The sequence below is a fragment of the Podarcis gaigeae genome (genome assembly GCF_964106915.1).
Source record: "Podarcis gaigeae genome assembly, chromosome: 13".
NCBI classification, from domain to species: Eukaryota; Metazoa; Chordata; class Lepidosauria; order Squamata; family Lacertidae; genus Podarcis; species Podarcis gaigeae.
This window is the reverse complement of record NC_139689.1, coordinates 32897689-32918339: the sequence shown is the minus strand read 5'-3', so window position 1 is coordinate 32918339 and position 20651 is coordinate 32897689. Positions and strand designations below refer to the sequence as shown.

General features: G+C 44.1%; 1 protein-coding gene across 26 annotated transcripts in view; it reads right to left on the bottom strand.

Moving 5' to 3' along the window:
• Positions 1-20651, bottom strand: part of SRCIN1 (SRC kinase signaling inhibitor 1) — a 330260-nt gene that overhangs the window by 80810 nt on the left and 228799 nt on the right. Inside the window, exon 1 of one of the 26 annotated variants that reach the window (XM_083708600.1) lies at positions 12176-12195. The exons of 23 other annotated variants lie outside the window; for them this stretch is intronic. The gene's annotated coding sequence lies outside the window, so the exon portion shown is untranslated. Of the gene's footprint in view, positions 1-10292; positions 10673-12175; positions 12196-20651 lie in introns of those variants that run through there. 2 more of the 26 variants (XM_083708599.1, XM_083708598.1) reach the window with 2 other exon arrangements.

The window sequence follows — 20651 nt, the reverse complement described above, 5'->3', positions numbered from 1 at the left end:
TCTAAGCATGCTATCAGAGACCCGGTACGAGTTACAACTAAACACCAGTTTGTATAAAATTTCGTCTGCTGGGTTTACTCCCTTCCTCTTCTGCCTGTTGAAGAGCCCCATGAATCTCAAAAAACCTGCCTGTGTTAAGTTGGCTAATAAGTATTCTAGTCTATATACCATGTATCTTCTTACATTTCATGAATTATTTTATGGCACAGTGTGTCAAGGGATGAGAGCTGTGAGATTCAAATGGGCATCAGTGACGATAATATGCTCTTATATTTATGGAACACCTTTCACCCAAGAGACCCTCTTGACTTCATCTGTGTACCTGCCACTCTACTAAGATGCCTGGGCCTTTGAAAGCAAAGCCTGTGGCTGTTTATACCTGGCACATGATCCACACAGGAATAGGAGCCCACATCCCCATCACTACATGTGGAAGGTTTAAAAGCTACCATGCGGCTGATGAAGGAAGAAAAGAGAACACTGGGGAACTAAACACAACACCATTGATGAAATTCAATGGTTAGATCTGGGGCAGCTCACCTAACCGAGAGCATCTTCAGCTGAAGATGCCCAAATTCACTTCCAAATAAAAAAGATTACAGTAAATTGTTTCATTATGCAAATGAAGGTGACATTATGCAAATCAGATGCTTTGTTTTCCTGACTGTGACACACTGAGCGTTGTTTAGCTCTTCAAAAACAGACTTGATTTATTGTTGCTTAAAAAAAGAAGAAGAAATTAAAGGGATAAACATGGATGGGAACAAGCCAGCCAAAGGTAAGTGCTTCGAGACCCACCAATTTCAATGGGAGATTGAAGCATGTTTTTACGTATTACCGAAATCAAAAGCGATGGAGCTTGTTTGCTGAAGTTGTTTAACACCAGCAGCAACACGGCAGATTACACCCGAACTGAATGGCAAATGTTTTTAATTGCGTGCTTTAATTTCCACACCACATACGAGATTTTTGAGAATTTATTTTGCTGGATCAGATTCAGCATCCACATTAGCCCTCTTCAGGTGTTGCAAAAGTCAGTTCATTCAACATGCAAAGGGAAGAGTCCCTTGCATTGCTCTCAATAAGTTGGAGGACTAATGAATGAAGCAGGAAAACTGTGTGCCTGTGGAGGATCCCCACATGTTTTAAAATCCCTGGAAAAAACATGTAGAGCCTCCACACACCCAGGAGGCTCCCTGCTTGATATGTTTGCCTTCCATTTTTTTGCAGAGTGATACGAAAGGTGAGGAGGAGGGGCAGAGCTTGCACACTTCTCCCTGGTGTGTTGAACAAACTGTAAAGAAAGCATGGCTTGATATAATGAGCCGGCTGTGGTATTGCATCAAGACCAAATCCAGCCTTCTGTAGTGAACAGGCAAGAACTACCTGACAGCTAAGCCTGGAAGATGGAGTAGAAGGCAGCACTTTTGAGTGGAGGGCTATTCGGGTCCTAAACAAATGAACATTAAGTGGTCTTGAGATAACCACTCTTTTGCACCAAACCTGCTCTAGTCTCCCAATATTATAAACATTTGATACATAACCGTCTGCACTGTTGCAATTGAAGCATCCATGTGCAAGAGCCACACCTTGTTAACGCTTCCACAAGACCACTGAGGCTGACAGACAGGAGCCTACAGAAAACCCTGTCTCCAGAGCCTGTACAGTCAGAGTCAGGATCATCGTGGGCACCTTCCCCTGATCCTGAGCAACCAAATGCCACCCACCATAGTGCCATAGTACCTCATTGGTCCAATAGTGCAGGCAAGTGGTAGGAATGTACACCAAGGTTGAAGGTTTGATCCCTGTATGGGACAGCTGCATATTCCTGCATTGCTGGGGGTTGAACTAGATCAGGGTTTCCCTGCTGTTGTTGGATTACAACTCCCATCATCCCTAGCTAGCAGGACCAGTGGTCAGGGATGATGGGAACTATAGTCCAAAAACAGCTTGAGACCCAAGTCTGGGAAACCCTGGACTAGATGGTCGTCAGTGTCCCTTCCAGTTTTACAAATCTATGATTTCTACGCCCATCTTCAGGCCAGAGGGTTTAAGAATTCAAGTTTTCCTCAAGGGGTGGAGCTTAGGAGAGGCAGTCTGCTGGCAGACAGTTTAAAAATGCTTAGGTTGTCTTCAATCTTTTGTCAGATAAATTTGCTCACTTGGAGCTCTCCGTCGGCCTGCCTTGCTCAGGGACAAGACGCTACCTGACACCAACTCCAACACGTGTATGCCCCCCCAAATGAGAGCCTAAACACTATGACGCCTTAAGACTACAAAACCCATGATGCAGTATAACTTCAGACAAAAGGCAGGTGGACAACAGCTGCCGTTACTGAAAGGAAGTTAGAAGTTGAATTACATGGTGCAGATGGCACCAGAATTCAAATAGGCATCTGGGTTTGCTATGGAAATCAGCTGCTCAAATTAAGGAGACAGGACTCAAAATGAATTTTCTCTGATGGGGTTTTGCTGTGCTGTCTAGACTTGGCAGCAGCGGCTTAGTGTGCTTTGAGTTTGCTGAACTTTGGTACCCTCACTGATTTGGTGACTTTCACTAGCTGTGCTGGCTGCTGTGCCCTTTCAATTCTTTGCCAAACTGATAATCTGTAAATTGACAGGGGTTCACAAAAGCAGAAGAACTTCCAGTTCCCTTTCTCGCCAACACAACCAACAAAGGAAATGAGTACTGCAGAGGTTACCTTGAACATTTCAAAGACTGGAAAAGGGGAGATAAAACATCACGATAATTTTCAGACCCAGCCTAGATCGCAGGAACACAGCAAGGTGCCTCATACTCATTTGACACCATAGATGTATTAATAAAACTATTCCACTATTGTGCTGGAGAGGCTGCAATAGGTACAACATTTCACATGTGGTGGACGTTTGAACATAAAAAGCTTTTCTGGCAAAGAGTGTTTACAGAAATAAGCTATATTACAGGCCAACATATGGAATGTACCTCAAGTTTGGGATTGTTAACTATTTTTAAAGAAGGGCAACCTGACCTTTGCTACAAACAACTAATTACTTTTCTTTTAGTAGCGCAGAACTGGAAAGGTTTGGAATAACTGTGCATCTCTCGTTGGAAACAGAATGTATGGCCTATCGCTGTATCAGAAAAATGAACAAAGAGATTACATGCATTGAATAATACAAATGATATAGCTGATTTTGTTGAAATGTAGCATCCCTTTATAAAACACTTTACTGATAACCCTGAAGAACGGCAACTACCAAAACCACAAGTTGGACTTTGGCAAGCTTAACTAGATTGATCCATCCTGGAGGGGGGCAAGTTGGGATTTTTAGTTTGGGAATTCCATACATCTGGAATTTCCCAGACATGTCCAGGATTTGTCCGCTGAAAATAGCGCCCGGGCGGTATTTTCAGAAATTGGTTAAAATGTCCAGAAAAATCCAGGCACATGACAGCCCATATTGGATGCGTTGCTTTTTTGGTGAATCCCACCCCCCAAATGCTTAAAAACTCTTTTTTTGGGGGGGGGGGGAGATTTTGCAAAGAAAAGGCTCAACAACTTAGACCGAAACAAAACAAGCTCAACAACCCGGCTCTCCGGGCAGGGGACACCCCCAATCTACCTGGAGCTGTCCTGGGGCCTTTTGCATGTGAGGCAGACCCTTGGCAAATCCTGCTACAGGATTTCAGACAAGAGACATTTCCAGTTGTAGCTGGAGGCACTTGCGTCCTTCTGCATACAAAGAATGTGCTTTTTCACTAACCTATATGGCCTTGGATACGAGGACAATTATTTTTAAAGCTCTACACACACACACGAGAATCCACAGCAAATAAGGGAGACCACCCTCTCTCTCCACAGCCCACCCTTTTTCAACATCAGGACTTAATCTGAAGGTTGTCATATATGCCAAGGACTGACCTGGACCAATCTGGATGGTCACTGTGTTTATCCTATTATGGATGCCCAAAATGCAGGATTCTGCAAGCTTAGCTTGGAGATGTATTGCCACCTTTTAATATAAAACTGAATCCTGACAGGGTGGTCTTGAGTGTGCTCAGCCAGTGCTGTACAGTGGTACCTGGGGTTAAGAACTTAATTTGTTCTGGAGGTCCGTTCTTAACCTGAAACTGTTCTTAACCTGAAGCACCACTTTAGCTAATGGGGCCTCCTGTTGCCGCTGCCCCGCCGCCACACGATTTCTATTCTCATCCTGAAGCAAAGTTCTTAACCCAAGATAATATTTCTGGGTTAGCGAAGTCTGTAACCTGAAGCGTCTGTAACCTGAGGTACCACTGTACTTTAAAAGGAGGGGGAGAGAAAGGGGAAGAGAGGGAACCCTTTTGGAATCTGAGAGGTTAGGGGAGTGTTGTGTTCCTGCACAATGGTTGCAAGAGGCCTGGTCTATCTACCCCATCAGAGGGTGAAAAACTCAACTCAGCAGTTGTTCATCCGAATGTTCAAAATATCTGCCCTTCTCTCTGCCAATTATTTATATATTATTTAGCCAATATATAGACCGCTTACTAGAGGGCTAGCCAGCATGGTGCCCTCCAGATATTTTGGACGACAACTTTCATCATTCTTGACCATCGGCCACGCCATGTAGGGTTTTGTTACCTTCCTCCTCTGATGACTTTTATGAGGGAAACCCTGAGATTAAGGGCTCACCTATACTTCTGCTTGTCCAGTGCCTAGAAAGCATGGATCCAAGCAGTTTTTCGCTTGTCCCATATTATCTAGGCATGGGTCCAATAAGTTTTTCGTTTGCCTGGCCGCTTTCCCCAGGAAAACTCACTCTTCAGTGCCGCGTCTGAGCAAATGTCAATCTGCAGAAAAAACCTATTGACATCTGTTCTGATTCAGAGGTAAACAACTGGTTTTCCCGGGGGGGGGGTTGAGTGGCAGGACAAGAGGAAGCGTGAACAAGGAGGAGGAGGATGGAGGAAGCTGGCAGGTGGTGTAAGCAAGAAGATAGGCCCATGGGGACTGGGTGAGGGTAGATTGAGGTTGGTGGGGCAGTTCTCCATTTGCCCTAATGGTCCAGCCTCCAATGGCAGCACCTGCTACACGACCAAGAGTGCTACTCTCAGAAGGTAGGCAATACAAAGCAAGCACTGCCATAGGGATGAACAGAGCAGGCTATTTCCAAGCTCTGCTAGTTTCACATAATTTTGTTCTGAGCTATTTCTTCACAACTCAGGGGTGTGTGTGTGTATTTAACTGCATGGAAATTCAGATTCTTAAATACGCATATTAATCTAAAGTACTATTTTTAATATGCATTTTGTTACTTTTTTTGAACCAAGCATTGTGCCGCAAAATTTGGAGGACAACTGTGTTCCAATGCATATTATTAGCCCAGGAAGCATGAATCTGGCTGGTCCATTTAAAATTTAGGATTAAACAAAGTCTTCAAGCATTCCCCGTTTTCCCCAAGTTAACTTTGCTAACAAGCAAAATAGTGGTAGCTGGCAGTGTTCTGTTAGGCCTTGAACAATGTAAAACAGTGGCTTAAAAATGTTACAAGACAGCTCAGCATGAGTAAAGACTTGAAAATGCAAATACAAGAATTGTCATAATCACACAGAGATGGAATAGTGCATCAAACAAATCCCTAGTGGTTTTAATTTACTTTCGCCCAGGGATTTATTTTTTTATTACAGAACTGGCTGCCATAAAGATAAAGCTCAGTTTGGCTCACAAAATGTGCAGCCCTACATTTCTCAGAGCCATTCAACATGCCACATAGACTGAGGAGGCAGACTGAGGGCCCTGATTCATGATGTATTTGTGGTTTGGGAGCTATTCAGTTTCTTCCCATGCTGCAAAGTTAACTCGAGGAGTCCTAGGCTGTGTGGGAGGTTGCCGTTTCTTAGAGCTCCTCCCCTCCCAGATAAACTGGTACCAACCTTAGAGACCAACTAAGTTTGTTCTTGGAAGTGTGCCTGCACATGGAAGCTTATACCAAGAACAAACGTAGTTGGTCTCTAAGGCGCTACTGGACAATTTTCTTATTTTTTCATATATTTTGACTGCGTCAGACCAACACGGCTACCTACCTGAATCTGGTACCAACCTGGCATGGCTTAAAGCTATAGTGTGAGCTGCTTCCATGAAGCTTGGAGCTACTTGTGTTATCTTTGCTCCGTGAAAAGCAGCGACAATGCAGCAGGTTCCACTCAGTAAAGTTAAAAATCAAAATGGGAAGGGCTATAGCTCTGGGGTAGAACGTCGGCTTTGAATGCAGAAGGTCCAAGTTTCAGCCCTGGCATGTCCAGATAGGGATGGGAATGTCCCCTCTTGGAAACCCTGGGGAGCCACTGCCAGTCATAGCAAACAATGCTGAACTAGATGGACCAATAGTCTGACTCAGTATAAAACAGCATCCTATGTTCCTAAGGGGACTGGAGGTGGCAGAACTCTGGACTGTACCACTTCAGGCCACCACATCACTTGGGAAGACAGGCGAACTAATGTCAGTGTACTGGAAGAAGCAAAGATCACCAGCGTTGAAGCAATGATTCTTCAACATCAACTTCGTTGGACTGGTCATGTTGTGCCGATGCCTGATTATGGTCTTCCAAAGCAACAACTCTATTCTGAACTTAAAAATGGAAAGCGTAATGCTGCTGGTAAACAAAAGAGATTTAAAGACTTTCTCAAGGCAAATATTTAAAAATGTAGTATAAACACTGACAACTGGGAAAAACTGGCCTGTGAGCGCTCCAATTGGAGAACAGCCTTTACCAAAGGTGTTGTGGGCTTTGAAGATGCTCAAATTCAGGACAAAAGGGAGAAACATCCTAAGAGAAAGGCACGCTCGGCAAACTCTCACCATAATCAACTCCCACCCGAAAACCACCGTGAAAGCACATGTGGATCCAGAACTGGCCTCCACAGTCACTTACAGACTCACTATTAAAACTGTGTTCATGGAAGACAATCTTACTCAGCTACAAGTGATATTGGAATGCTCTGTGCTTATGCAATCCCTGAATTAGCACATTAGCACGGTTTTGGTATAGCGCTCTCCCTGTGTGTACTGCATGCTGGGAACTTTTATGTGGGGGAGCAATCAAAATAATAAACCCAGGGTGCTTCCACACTGCAGAATAGCCAAAATTTATTTACTCGCTTTCTACAGCGCATCTGCATGACGGTGCAATCAAAACACATTCCTCTCCTGCTTTCCATGTTCAGTTTCCATTTTTACATCCACCCAAAGCTCAGACTATATTGTAGTTTACCCAGGCGGTCTGTTCAATAGTGTTCCTGGCTGGTCACGGCCTGTTTAGAGCTATCTCCTTCTCTATTGTCCATCTCTCCTGTCTAGGAAGCAGCTCTATCATTTCCCCTTTCCCAGTAGTCTGGCCTTGCAATGGGGATCATAATCAGGAGTGCAGTAGATGGCAGAGGGAGTGGGTTTAACACCCACCCACCCACCCACCCACCCACCCACCAGGATTCCAAATGAAAATTTCCCGGCACAATATTTGGTGCTGTGGAAATAATAACTAAGCTACAAAGTGGCGATGATGATACAACAACAACAACAACAGAATTGCTATTTTAGTTTTAAAGCAGAACATGCATTATTGGGTGCTACTAAATTGTCCCTGCCTGGAAGCACCCGCTGATGTGCACACATGGACTTTGAAGTGGTACAGTCCAGAATAACTGAAGTCAGCCCACATGATCACATCAGAGAGAGTAGAGCCTCAAAGTCAGAGGACACAATGTGAAGGGAGGCTCGAGGCTCTACAGCTTCTTTCTTCTCAGAAACAAACCATCTCCATTCCCCTGCACTGGGCTATTTTTCATGTAAACATGAAAAGGAGAAGAAGAAGAAGAAGCAGCAGCTTCTCAGGAGGACCCAGAAAGGGAGGAGGAAGACACCCTGACACAATTAAGCAATTCTCAAATCCCATGCAACAATCCCTTTATTGTGCCTGCTGAGAAACAACTTCATTATATCTGCCTGGTTAGATAAGGCAGCTTTTCTGATGCAGCCTCCCCATGTGCCTGTCTCCCCTTTCCCTACCCCCACATTGCTGCACCACTGTGTCAGCCGATATTACGCTTGCCAACTCTGCCGTCTCGAATATTTTGTTGCTGGAGGCTTCAAAATTGGCTTGGGAACAGAAGTGGAAGGGAGGTGTGAGGCAGATGAAGGGACGAGGACTCCAAATTATTTTGTACTGCACAGAAGCTCTGCCCAACCTAAGTCCCTCTGTAGTATATACACACACCCTTTCCCTGCTTGAACCCGTAAATCCAACTCTTCCACGCATTCCGCCCCCAAGAGGTGCCTGTCCCCAAGCCAAGCCATCCTGTCCGGAATTCTTGTCTCTCTGTTTCACACTCCAATGTTTAGAGTCAGGGTTTCAGGCACCGACATTCTCAGCCATGTCTGGGGAAAGCTTTCTGGCTTTCCATGGGGAGGGGCAGGGACACAGAACCATTTCAAGGGGAGGGGGGTGTCTTAGGGTTGTCACCTTTTATCTAGCAGGGCTCCTGTACCTTTAGGAGCAGCGTGACATACAGAAGTTTAGTGGTCAAAGCTTTTCCTGGCCTGGAGATATCAGTGGCAGAATTATTCAGCTGCTAAATGTCTGTGTGCCGTGTTGTAGCGACGCAGCCACACCATGGAGTGGAAAAGTGGTGGTGAAGTTCAATTTTAGCTCAAACTGAGTTCTGCTCATAGTCTTTTCTTTTTTTCTTTATTTAAAGCGCTGCCCAATTTCTGCCTCCCAGTCCTCTGGGCTTTTCCAGATGACCTACTCGTTGAGCTGTAGTCCAGATTTCTTCCCATAAAGTTTGCATGGCAGTTATATAACAATGCCGCTCTTCATTGAGCATTAATTCAGATTTGTCTGCACGGAGGTTATACAACAGTGCATCAAGCAACTGGTATCCCACATTTCCCTGTATATTTCCACGTCACTTTCCTTACTTTTAAAAAAAGTACATTTTGAAGGAGGAGTGGTTTCGCTGTGCAACAGAGGCAAATCCACTTTGACTGTGTTACCAAAATTTGTCGTTTTATGATTGAATCCCACCTGCAACGCAGCCAGTCTGGGAGCAGCCATGACCACTTGCTAAAAGCCAGATATACCACACAGTCAATGAAATCAAGCAGCCGTCAAATCAACTGATGCTTTTGGATTGCACTCCGTAGTGATCTAAGAATTCCACCCGTTGTCATAAATGCACATTCAAATCAGTCCACGTCCCTAGAGGTATGTAAACTGATGCAGCAGCTGCTGACAAATCAAGGGAACTTGCAGGGAGAGAGAGGGGTGGGAATGGTTTGATGCCTTTTTTTCTGGTAGAGGTAGCTATTCCAAGCCAAGTGTTAATTTGCTCTTGTCTCCTGATCTGCAGAACAGCCACAGGCTCTAGCTTGGAAGAAATACTGTCTCCCTGGAAGGGAAGATCACGCTTCCCTGAGCAAAAGCCCAGAGTTATTGAATGGCTTCAAGCACTTTAACACCAAAATCACCCACCCACTACAACTCCTTCCTCTCATCTCTGCCCAGTTTCCCTTCTCATTTTCAAACCCCCCACCTCCACACACACAAAACAGAAGTTCTATAGTCATGGAAACATGCCAAAGACACGTCTTCCACTACTTGTTTAACATATCCCTATCCAATTTTCCTTTACTGCTACAGTGCTTTCAATCCACTCAAACACACAGCTCTTCACTACTGTATATAGAAAAATATCAAGCACCTCCTCAGCAAAGCCAAAACATGGGTCAAACAATCAACCCACACCCCAAAAAATACCCCATGCCCCCCCAATTGCAAACAAACTAACTAACTAACCAATGAGTGACAACTTTGGAAATGCCAAAGCAATACATCTGGACTAACCAATAAATAAAACACTGGATACAAACTTTCAATTTGCACTGAACAGAGACACCAGATTCGTGTTCTTCCCTGCATCCCTGCCCCAAACTGCAGAATTCAAAATTTTGTGTTCACAGCTCTGAACATTGAGCCACCCAAATAAAGACAAAGAAATTGTCTTTCCACTTGCACTGAATCTGGTCACTAAGGTTTTGCCACGAACTCTGGTTTCGCCATCCCATCCCAGTCACTATAATACGCAATCCGAAAGGAAAACAAAACTGAAATGTTATGTTGGGTACCTGCAAATCTTTTAAGCGTCTCAATAAAAGGCATGTTAGTAGCGGTAACCACAGCCCCAATGAATCACTACTGAAAGCTCAAGAGCCAACCCAAGAACCCCCAGAACAAAACAAGACATCAGCAACAAAGCCCCCATCTCACCCACCCCATGAAGGCAACACTTCTCTGACCCTGCATCTGAAGGGGACACAGCTTCTTTTCTCCTGTCCCAAAGGGCGACTTTCACAAGCTGGGGCTCCTTGGCATCTCTCAGCAGACACAGTTCTTCAGTGAAGCCACTAGCAAGTGGCACCCGGTTGCTGAACAATGTCCAGCAGCTGCCGTGGGATCCCCGGTCATCCCTCCTTCACAGCCAGTTCCGTCACATTTTGCTAAGATAACAGCCTGGAATGCGTTCAAGGCAGCCGAAGGGCTGGCAGGGAAACCATCTCCCGTGTGGTTGGAGAGCATCCCTTTGAAGAAGATGCCAAGAAGTCAATCTGTGCAGTTCCCACCGGATGCCTACCAGGGAATTTTGCTGGTGGGATAACTCCATGTATCGCCCCCGGGGCCACAAAGTTCTGTGGGCAGAGATGAGGGAAGGCATACAGGCTTTGAGGGAAGCTAGTGGCAGAGCCAGACATAGCTAGATTGAGCGGTCATTTGGCAAATGAATTAAAACCTTGATGCTGGAACACTGATCTGGATTAATCCAGCATAATCCTCCTTTAAAGGCAGCCTCTAAGTGGTCACCAAATGGTAGCACCCCCACCCTATTGGGCAAAGTTTGCTCCCAACTTTTCAGCTGCTAATGGGGAGGGTATAAGGGGCTGCAAGGGGCCGTGGCTGTGGGAGTTTTCCAGAGAGCCAGAAGAATCTACTGATGCATAAGGAAACTTTTCAGATTTGGTCTGATCAATAAATAAAACTTGAGGTATCCTTACAAGTACAGAGGGTGTAGTCATACACAGCTAGGGATGGGGAGTGGGGCGGATTGTAGAAATTCAATCCAGCTTGCATTTAAGGGCGAATATACCTAATCCACAGGGCAGCGCTGTGGGTTAAACTACAGAGCCTAGGGCTTGGCAATCAGAAACCGCTTGCCACGTTTCGAATCTCCGCAACAGTGTGAGCTCCCGTTGCTTGGTCTCTGCTCTTGCCAATCTAGCAGCTCGAAAGCACATCAAAGTACAAATAGATAAATAGGTAGTGCTCTGGCGGGGAGGTAAACGGTGTTTCTGTGCACTGCTCTGGTTCGCCAGAAGCAGCTTAGTCATGCTGGCCACATGACCCAGAAGCTCTATGCCAGCTCCCTTGGCCAATAAAGCGAGATGAGCACCACAACTCCAGAGTCATCCGCGACTGGACCTAACAGTCAGGGGTCCCTTTACCTTTACTTTTATACCTAATCCACAATTTGTGAAACAATATGTGAACAGAAGCACAGCCATGCCTCAACATTCACACATCTTTGGATTTCGCAACACGGTTCTCCAGCCAAGTAATGAGTGCAAAAATATATATAGTGGTACCTCGGGTTACATAGGCTTCAGGTTACATACACTTCAGGTTACAGACTCCGCTAACCCCTCGGGTTAAGAACTTTGCTTCAGGATGAGAACAGAAATCGGGCTCCGGCGGCACGGCAGCAGCAGAAGACCCCATTACCTAAAGTGGTGCTTCAGGTTAAGAACAGTTTCAGGTTAAGAACGGACCTCCAGAACGAATTAAGTACTTAACCCGAGGTACCACTCTGTGTGTGTGTGTGTGTGTGTGTGTGTGTGTGTGTGTGTACCGGTATATATATATATATATATATATATATGCTTTCGTAGATTTTCACGGGTACAGGAATGCAGGTTTTGGTGTCCTCGGGTGTCTTCCCGTGTAAATATATATATATATATATATATATATATATATATATATATATATATACATACACACACATACACACACACACACACATGCACACTAATGTAAAATCTGCATTGAAAAGTATATATGTCCTGAATCTCTGTGTACCTGGAGGTAAGTCCTGCTAATCACACATTCATAGTCCCAAAAGCAACACCAGTACAAATGGTCAAATAGCGGTCCAGGTCCAATACAACATGCAGGGTAAGGTCAGGTTCCCTCCTCTGCAGAAGATCCAGGGTTGGAACACCTTGGTTCAGTCCTGAAGTCACAGTCCAGTGGAGTTCCCAAAGCAGCCAGGCCATGGCCCATCAACAGAGAAATTAACAACAACAACAACAACAACAACAATTTATTTATACCCCGCCCATCTGGGCGGCTTCCAACAAAATATTAAAATACAGTAATGCAGCAAACATTAAAAGCTTCCCTAAACAGGGCTGCCTTCAGATGTTCAGAAAGTTGAGCAGACATAAGAGTCTCTGCCTTGCTTCCCCCTTATCCTTGATTGATGCACCTGAGCTTGCTTCAGCTGAGCAGCTGTGCCTCTCCACATGACAAAGCATGTGATCCTGCCCTGCCCTGAGCCTAAACCAACTGAGTGACCACAACTTCCTCCCAGAGCTAACGGGTCCCATGTTCTCCACCTGATCTACTAGTGAGCTGGGCTGGGTTCCCTTGCCTGCCTTAATCTCCTGGAGTGCACTGACGGCTCAGAGCCCACAGTATCCATGGAGACAGGCGCACCTCTGGTTCTGGTGAGACTGTCTCCTGCCCCTGGATCCTGTGAACTGTTTACTACCTCCTCAACATCCTCTGATGTGCCTTGAGTACCTCCGAAGTACCCCAATCCTCCCTTCCCCATATTCAGCTTGTCCCAGTGTGCACCAATCACAGCCACACCCCTCGCTGGGATCCTCCTCCCCTTCCTCAGTGTCCTTATGAAAATATATGAGTGAAAGAAACCCAAATGGGGACCTTTCAACAGAAGGGCAACGTCCTAACAACAGACCATCAGAATGTGTTTGATATATCATAACTGGGAAGGTACATCAAAACTTCATATACAATCACTAATCCAGGTCTAGGCAAAAGCAGAAGATAATATCCATTATTACACACACAGCCCTGTTCTAAATGATGGCAAGGCAAAAGGAAATAGTTGCAAGCCTCCAGGATAACACAAAGAGATTCGGGGGGGGGGGGGATCAAACCCAGTAGTCTCTGACACAACAATGTTTACTAATCCAGGCTTAATGCCTGAAGCACATATTGAGGAAACAGTTCAGTGCAATATCCTTCCCAGAGCCGATGGGAGGCTGTTCCATCAACCCGTTTCAAACTGGATTCATACTCACAGAGATTATGCTTCATATACAGGAGGCTGAACATCCAGCCATGTGGCCCCAAGTGAAATCCCTTGTTGGTTCAGATTAGCACAACTCAGGGCTGACTGCTGTAGTTCTTTAATTCCAGATTCCCCTTGAGCATTTGCAAAAAAATATGGCTCCCTCCATCCCTCCCTGTCTTGGAAGGAAGATGTGCCATTAGGGCTGCAAAAAGGGATGCTGATTCGTGGTCACCAAAGGTTTTAAACTTTAACCTGCACCCCAAATCATAGTTCCATGTAGAAATGATGTTTTCATACCGACACCTTAACTGCGCAGTCTCGTGCTATTTTACAACACAGCTCCATCCATCAGAAGCCGGACTGGGCAGCCCCAGAAGCCTATCAGATTTCATCATGTTAGGGAGGGTGTGTGGGAAGAGGCATCACGATCTACACAGTGTGAAATCTATAAAAGCAGAAAATCCTTTCCCTGGTGAATCATTGGGCAACTGCTTTCTTTGAAGGCATCTGATGCGGCAAATGCAAAGAAAAGCACAGCGTTAAAAAGAAGCAGCACAAGAGAAAAAAGAAAAGAAAAGAAAAGAAAAGAAAAGAAAAGAAAAGAAAAGAAAAGAAAAGAAAAGAAAAGAAAAGAAAAGAAGTTTAGCAGCTGGAAAGCAGTTGGGAAATGCCAAAAGCCTTCTGATCATTCCACACTTCTCCAAGTGGAATGGGTTGCCCCAGTAATCCAGAATGTACCTTCAGCTTCTAGGCTGTCGTGAAGTTTCCATGACAGATGAAGTATGCATCTGCACAGCTTTCTGAAGCATAACTGCCAGCTCTAAGGAAATTCTGTTATGTATCCCCCAATTCCCCCAATAGTGGGAAGTCTGAGGTGGAGGAAAGCTACAGAATTTAGTGTCCTGTGGGAGGGGGATGTAGTTATGATGCCTTTTATTTACATGTTGCGTATGAAGGAGCACACCACCAGAGAACACATGCAAAACTGGGTGTTAATGTCAGGGTTAGCTAACATGGTACCATGGGGCTGATGGGAGCTGGCTGGGGCTGATGGGAGATGTAGTCCACAATATTTGATCTTATTTAATTAGTTAAAAGCATTTATGTATTGCTTAGTTCTTTAATATATATTTAAAATCTCTGCAGTCTAAAAAACAACCAATGAATCATGAAAGCATTAAAACAGAAAAAAGCCATACCCTCTAACATTCCACAGAGGAAAATTGGGACGTGTGTCTTTCAGGGATGTGCTCTAGTGAGAACCAAAACAGAATATCTCAGGGTTCAATCAGAAACCGGAGTGGCTTCTGTAATTCCGGGATGTCCTGCTCAAATCGGGACAGTTGAAGCGCACGGAAAAACAGCGAACACATGAAACAGAAACTCAGAAGGTACAAAGATTTAAAACAGGTTCCAGTCTTATGGGTCAGGGAAAGACTGTGTGAAAAGCTAAGTCTCTACAAGACATCTGAAGCCACTTATGGCTGCTGCTTCACATACGACATCTGGAGGGCATCCTATTGGTCTGTGCTATATGTTCCGAATGCTGACCAGATGGATTGCGTACCCGTTGAAGTTTCAGAACCATCTTCAGTCCCACGCAGAGCAGAATGCAATAACAGTCTCGTCTAGATGTAAGCGAGGCACGTGGGTGTAAACTGAGGCAAGCTCTGCTTTCTCTAGACAGGGTCACAGCTGGTGAACCAGCCTAAGCTGGTAAAAAGCATTCCCAGCCACTAATGGCATCTGCTCCTTCTCCATAGACATGTGCTGAGCCTGGGAAAATCCCAAAGCTGCAGCCTTGAGGGGGAGTGCAGCCTCATCCAAAACTGGTTGCAAACCTCTATCCAGATCAGTAGACTTCCTAACCCAGTGTACCTACATCTTTTCTAGATTAAATAAAAATTATTATTATTATTATTATTATTATTATTATTATTATTATTATTATTATTAAGCTGCCATTTGTTTGCCCTTGTCTGTTCCAAAACCACCTCCAGACACCTGCTCAGGGTTTCCAGTGCCTCGCTAGGATTAGTAAATGGGAAACAGAGAAAGAGCTGTATGTCATGCACAAGCTAAGATGGCAATCTAGCCCAAGCCTGAAGATCATATCTCCCAGCAGTTCCAAGCAAATGTCAAAAACCACAAGGGACAAAACGGAACCCTGATGTACCCCATTCCACAATAAATGGCTAATGTAGAAGAGCCCACCTCCTTTGCAGATAACTATGGGGAATATGAACATTGTCATCTCTTTTTCCAGATTAAATCCAAACGTTTATGTTTCCTACCGTAGGGCACGTGTTTCGTAGGAGTGTGGGGGGGGGTGAATGCAAAGGGAACGTTGGCATAAGGGTACAATGTCACTATTTTCAGGTATTTCAGGTATTTTCACATTCAGGATGCACAATCCCTTCTGCATCGAACCCATTTCCACACCCAAACTAGATTGGTTTGTTTGTTGTTTATTTATTGCTTGTGATAAGAACAGGGAGACATGGGGTAACACCTCCTTGGTGCAACGTTGTAGAAATCAAAGCAAAACAAATCAGAACGAATGCTCAATAAATAGCCGAGGTCACCTAACCTCCGCGCAGACTTTGTGCAAACAAATCAGGACGGAAGCTCAATAATAGCAGGTCAGCTGGAAATGACCTAAGTCTGGAACTGGGAGCAGGGGCAGGGACGGCCAGCGTGGGGCTGATTGCCTGACAAAGGCAGAGGCTGGAAATGCTGCAAGAGACACACTGCTGGATGCGGCTTAGGAGCTCAAGGGAGATCAATCTGATTCCAAACGAGAACCTAATGTGCAGCCATCGTATCGGCTTCATCTTGGTGACTAAGTGTGTGATGATGGGAAAGCCAATGCATTTACAAGTGGACGTTCTAAACACCCCAGGTTATAATTCCAGTGCGCACACACTCTGACTGATCTGAAGGTAAGTATTTACATTTTATAGGCCCCATAGACATAGATCTCGGCACACGAGAATAATGTTGCGTGACTATCTCCTCTTGCACTACTCTCAGCTGATAATGTGCTCTGCAAAGTAAGTAAATAAAAATGAAATCTGAATATCTAATTTGTGGTTTTGCTAACAAAAACTGCTGCAATGTGAAAGTTTGATTTGCATATACTTAAGGCATATTATACCTGCACGTTGGTGAGTAAACATATGGGTAAGCCACTAAATCAAATAATAATTTGCTTTGATTTTATTAGTAGTAGCAATAGGCCCATTTTTGTAGGCTCTTGGGAGTTCTGTAGACACTGAGCCTACGGTATCTAATGGTTAAGCCATGAACACTGTCTGCTTCAAATTTTGGAGCAGGGGATATTGGACTCTCATTGGTTCCGAGGCCTAAAAATCCTTTCTCGGTGTCAATAGGGGAATGCTCTACCATGAGTCAAAATGAAGTGGCTGCTTCCGGTAGCAGATTTTTACTGCTCTGATAGATAGAAGAATGGGAGGCAGAAACATCCATACACTGGGAATGACCTTCCCCTGTTCCTTCTTGTTTCAATGGTGCTCATCCAGGGGGAAATCTCCCAATGAATCCAAGCGCCATGTGAATTGGTGTGAGGGGGAATTGCCATTCCCATCTGTGGCACTAGAGCTGACTTGAGCAAAGACCCTGAGTTGGCCCTTCCAGACTACCTCCATAGATCATCTGATACAATCCCAGACCATTAGAATTCCAGATGTCTCGAGTAAATAGGCCAATCCACACGCTGCAAAGGAAGGCAAATGTTTAATCCTGCCTACTACTACTACAAGCAGTCATGCTTAGAGAAGCAGATGGGTGCTAGTTTTAATTCAGGAAGACTTCTACCCTTGACAGGCTCTGGTATATGGTATGATTCTGGTCCAGCAGAAATAAAATCGCTGCCTTGTCCTATCCTTGACCTCTAACTCCTGGCCTTATTCCCTTTCTCACCCGTTTTAGGCCTCCCTGATGAATTTCAGTATTCTTTTAAACCTGCGTGTCGCTTAGGGTAACAATTAATCCGTCGTATGCTTACAACGCTCACCATTTTGTCAGGATTATCCCGATTAACCTAGAATTAATCCCGATCTCAGCATTAACAAGATTACTGTTAAAATCGGATTAGTGGGAAAGATGTACCCCCTTGGCTAATGCGTGTGGGGTGAAAAGCAGGGTGGGCGGGTTTAAGAGAAGGGTGTGTTTCTGGATGCAACCCACCCACGGAATGCAAGAGAAGGCGATGAGCAAAAGGCCTTCTTAAGTTTTCCACCCAGAGCAAGGGCCTCAGCTATTTCTGCTGATTAAATCAGCTGCCATGTGCTAGGAGCTGCACAGACATATTTTGATTCAGGTTTTATTTCTTATCTATTGCCAGCATTTCCCCACTGCCTTTCAGATCCAAAGCTCTCTTAGCAAAGGCGGCCTGTGCACAATGTGAAAATGTGAAAATACAGGTAACACCAACTCTTCAAGGATGAAAAAAACAAAAAAAAAACTAAATCAACAGTCTAAAAAGGCTTGATCAGTCCAGCATTGCAAGCCTAGTACAACAATGTAAAACTGAGACACGTTGAACTCTAGTCCCCATCATCCCCAGCATGGCCATTGGTCAGGAATGATGGGAATTGCAGTCTAGCAAAAACACCTGCAGTGCACCATTTTAAGCATGCCAAACAATAAAAGATCCAACACAGCACCTTTAGCTAGGGATGGGATAAATTCGATTCCGTTTGCATTTCAGGGCAGTGCAGTTCTAATTAATTCGCACCAGGGTGGATTTGACATATCAAATCGATTTAAATCATGATTTAAATCACTAGGCAGTAAGACTAGAATTAAATCACTAGTCAGTAAGACTTGATCTAATTCTCTCTCTCTCTCTCTCTCTCTCTCTCTTTTTTTTTTACAGAAAGACTCATTCTTGCTGGTAATATTTACAACCAGATGAAGGTTTCATTTTTGGAATAATAAATTTTCAGAGTAGTTCTTACAGTTATATCAAAAATTGCTGATTTGATTATACTATTAGAAGTACAAAGATAGGTAATTATGAAATTATTGTTTATATTTGGACAACTTTTCTGCTGAAGGAGAAAAATAATCATTTCCTTAAAAACAATTTAAACAATTTATTTAACTAAAACAATAACATTATAGCATATGTATCCATGTTTGTAAACTGATGTGGTTAAGCGATTTAATTTTTTTAAAAAAAAACTTAGACTGAGTTTTAGCACACATGAAAAACTTAAAACAAATCCTTATTTCCTGATGAATACCCTTTGGACTATAATGTAACTTAAATAGAAAACTATCTTTAGGAAGATTTTTCCTCCAAAAGCATTTTATTTTAAAAATCAGATTTAAATTAAAGAAATCCATTTTAAAAAAAAAATCATTGATATTTATCCACTGAGAAAAGTTAAAAAAAAACCTGCTCCTTTTCCCTTATGGGGTACCCAAGAGCCCATATAGTCCTTTTGTAGGTTCTCTATCGGTAGGAGAAAATAACAGAGACCAACCAGAGAATATTGAGAAGCAAAGCAGCTAGAAAGCCTGATCTTTATTAACTGTTGCAACAGGGTGCTCCCCCACACGCAGGAGAGAGGAGGAGGATCCCAAGCCATGTGTGCAAGCCCTTAAACAGTGGTACCTCTGGTTGAGAATGGGATCCGTTCTGGAGGCTTGTTCACAACATGAAAAGCCCGCAACCTGAAGCGCCATATCTGTGCAGGTGCACGGCGCAATTTGGCCCTTGAGCGTATGCGCAAAGCGTGATTTAGCACTTCTGTGCATGCGCGAGTGGAGAAACCCAGAAGTAACCCTTTCCGGTACTTCCGGGTCGCCGTGGGACGCAACCTGAAAAAACGTAACATGAAGCAAACATGAGGTATGACTGCATTGACATTTTAAATTGCCTGCCCTGGAGTCCAAGACCACCCCCAAAAACATCATACATACATCACAGAAAGGGGTGTAACCCAAGACCACCCCCCAGATACATCAAACTTACATCACAGAAAAGGCGGTCTACAACAGAAATCTGAGTGCGTTGTTTATCTCCTGTCTGGCAAGTTACCTGATTGCATCTGGGTTTTGGCCACTCTTTTGTTATTATAGCTACTTAATTCCTGAATCTAGGTCACAGGTCACAGGCTCACACCCTGTTCATATCTTGAATGTGCCCTTAAGACAGGATTTGTGAGGAAAGAGACAATGGGGAGGTTTCCCACTTTGACCTTGCAGAGAAATATTTGAGGCCAATTTGTTCAGGACCTTTTCTGTGGGGGTTTCAGACATTTGGTTTATCTATACAGTTATGAATACACACACACACACACACACACACACACACACACACACACAATTCTTATACCACCACCTTGCTTCACACTTTCCAAAGCAATGTGTAAAGATATCTTTTGAAATTTGCACATTTCCCAATTTTGAAATGCAGTTCTCCAGTCAAGAATAGTGTACAAAAACGCATATGCTTCAATATGGATGATTGTCAGAGCAGCCGAGGGAAGTCAAAAAAAGGATTAATTTGTTAAAATTGGATATCATTGTACATTTGTGTTGAAAATTAATAAAAAATTATTATAAAAAACAAAACAAAAAACGCATATGTGTAGCTCAGCACAGTTAAGAATCTTCCCTATGACCAGGAACCTTGTGCAATCTGGCCTCCTGATGGACGGAGATTACAGACTCCTTCTGGAGGTTAGGACTTTTCCTTTATTGGAGGTTTTAAAGCAGCTGTTGGGTGGCCATCTGTCATGCATGCTTTAGCTGAGATCCTTGTGATGCAAGGGGGTTGGACTCGATGACCCTCGGGGGTCACTTCCAATTCCACGATTCTATGGTTTTATGAAAAGAAGACGACATCCCCCTGCACGACTTTGGGCTGAATGCATTGATATCAGGAGAAGAAGTGGGGAAAGTTGGCATGTGTGTGGATCAGGACCAGATTTAGGTTTGATGAGGCTACTGAGCTACTGAAGGTAATGGGGCCCTTTATATGTCCAGCTGTCCTTTGTCAACAACAAATTGTCACTGTTTTTTGTGTTGAATTTATGCTATATGGTAATTTATGGACCTAATGGGTACCTAAAGCCATTTGCACACGTTGACTCGCAACCAGCCCATGCAGAATGTAGGCACCCTATATATAGAAATGAGCAAACCAGTGATATTTTAGGGAGCAGGCTAGCAGGCGGGGCCCATTACTTACATCATAGGAGCCTACACAACACAAAACACTGT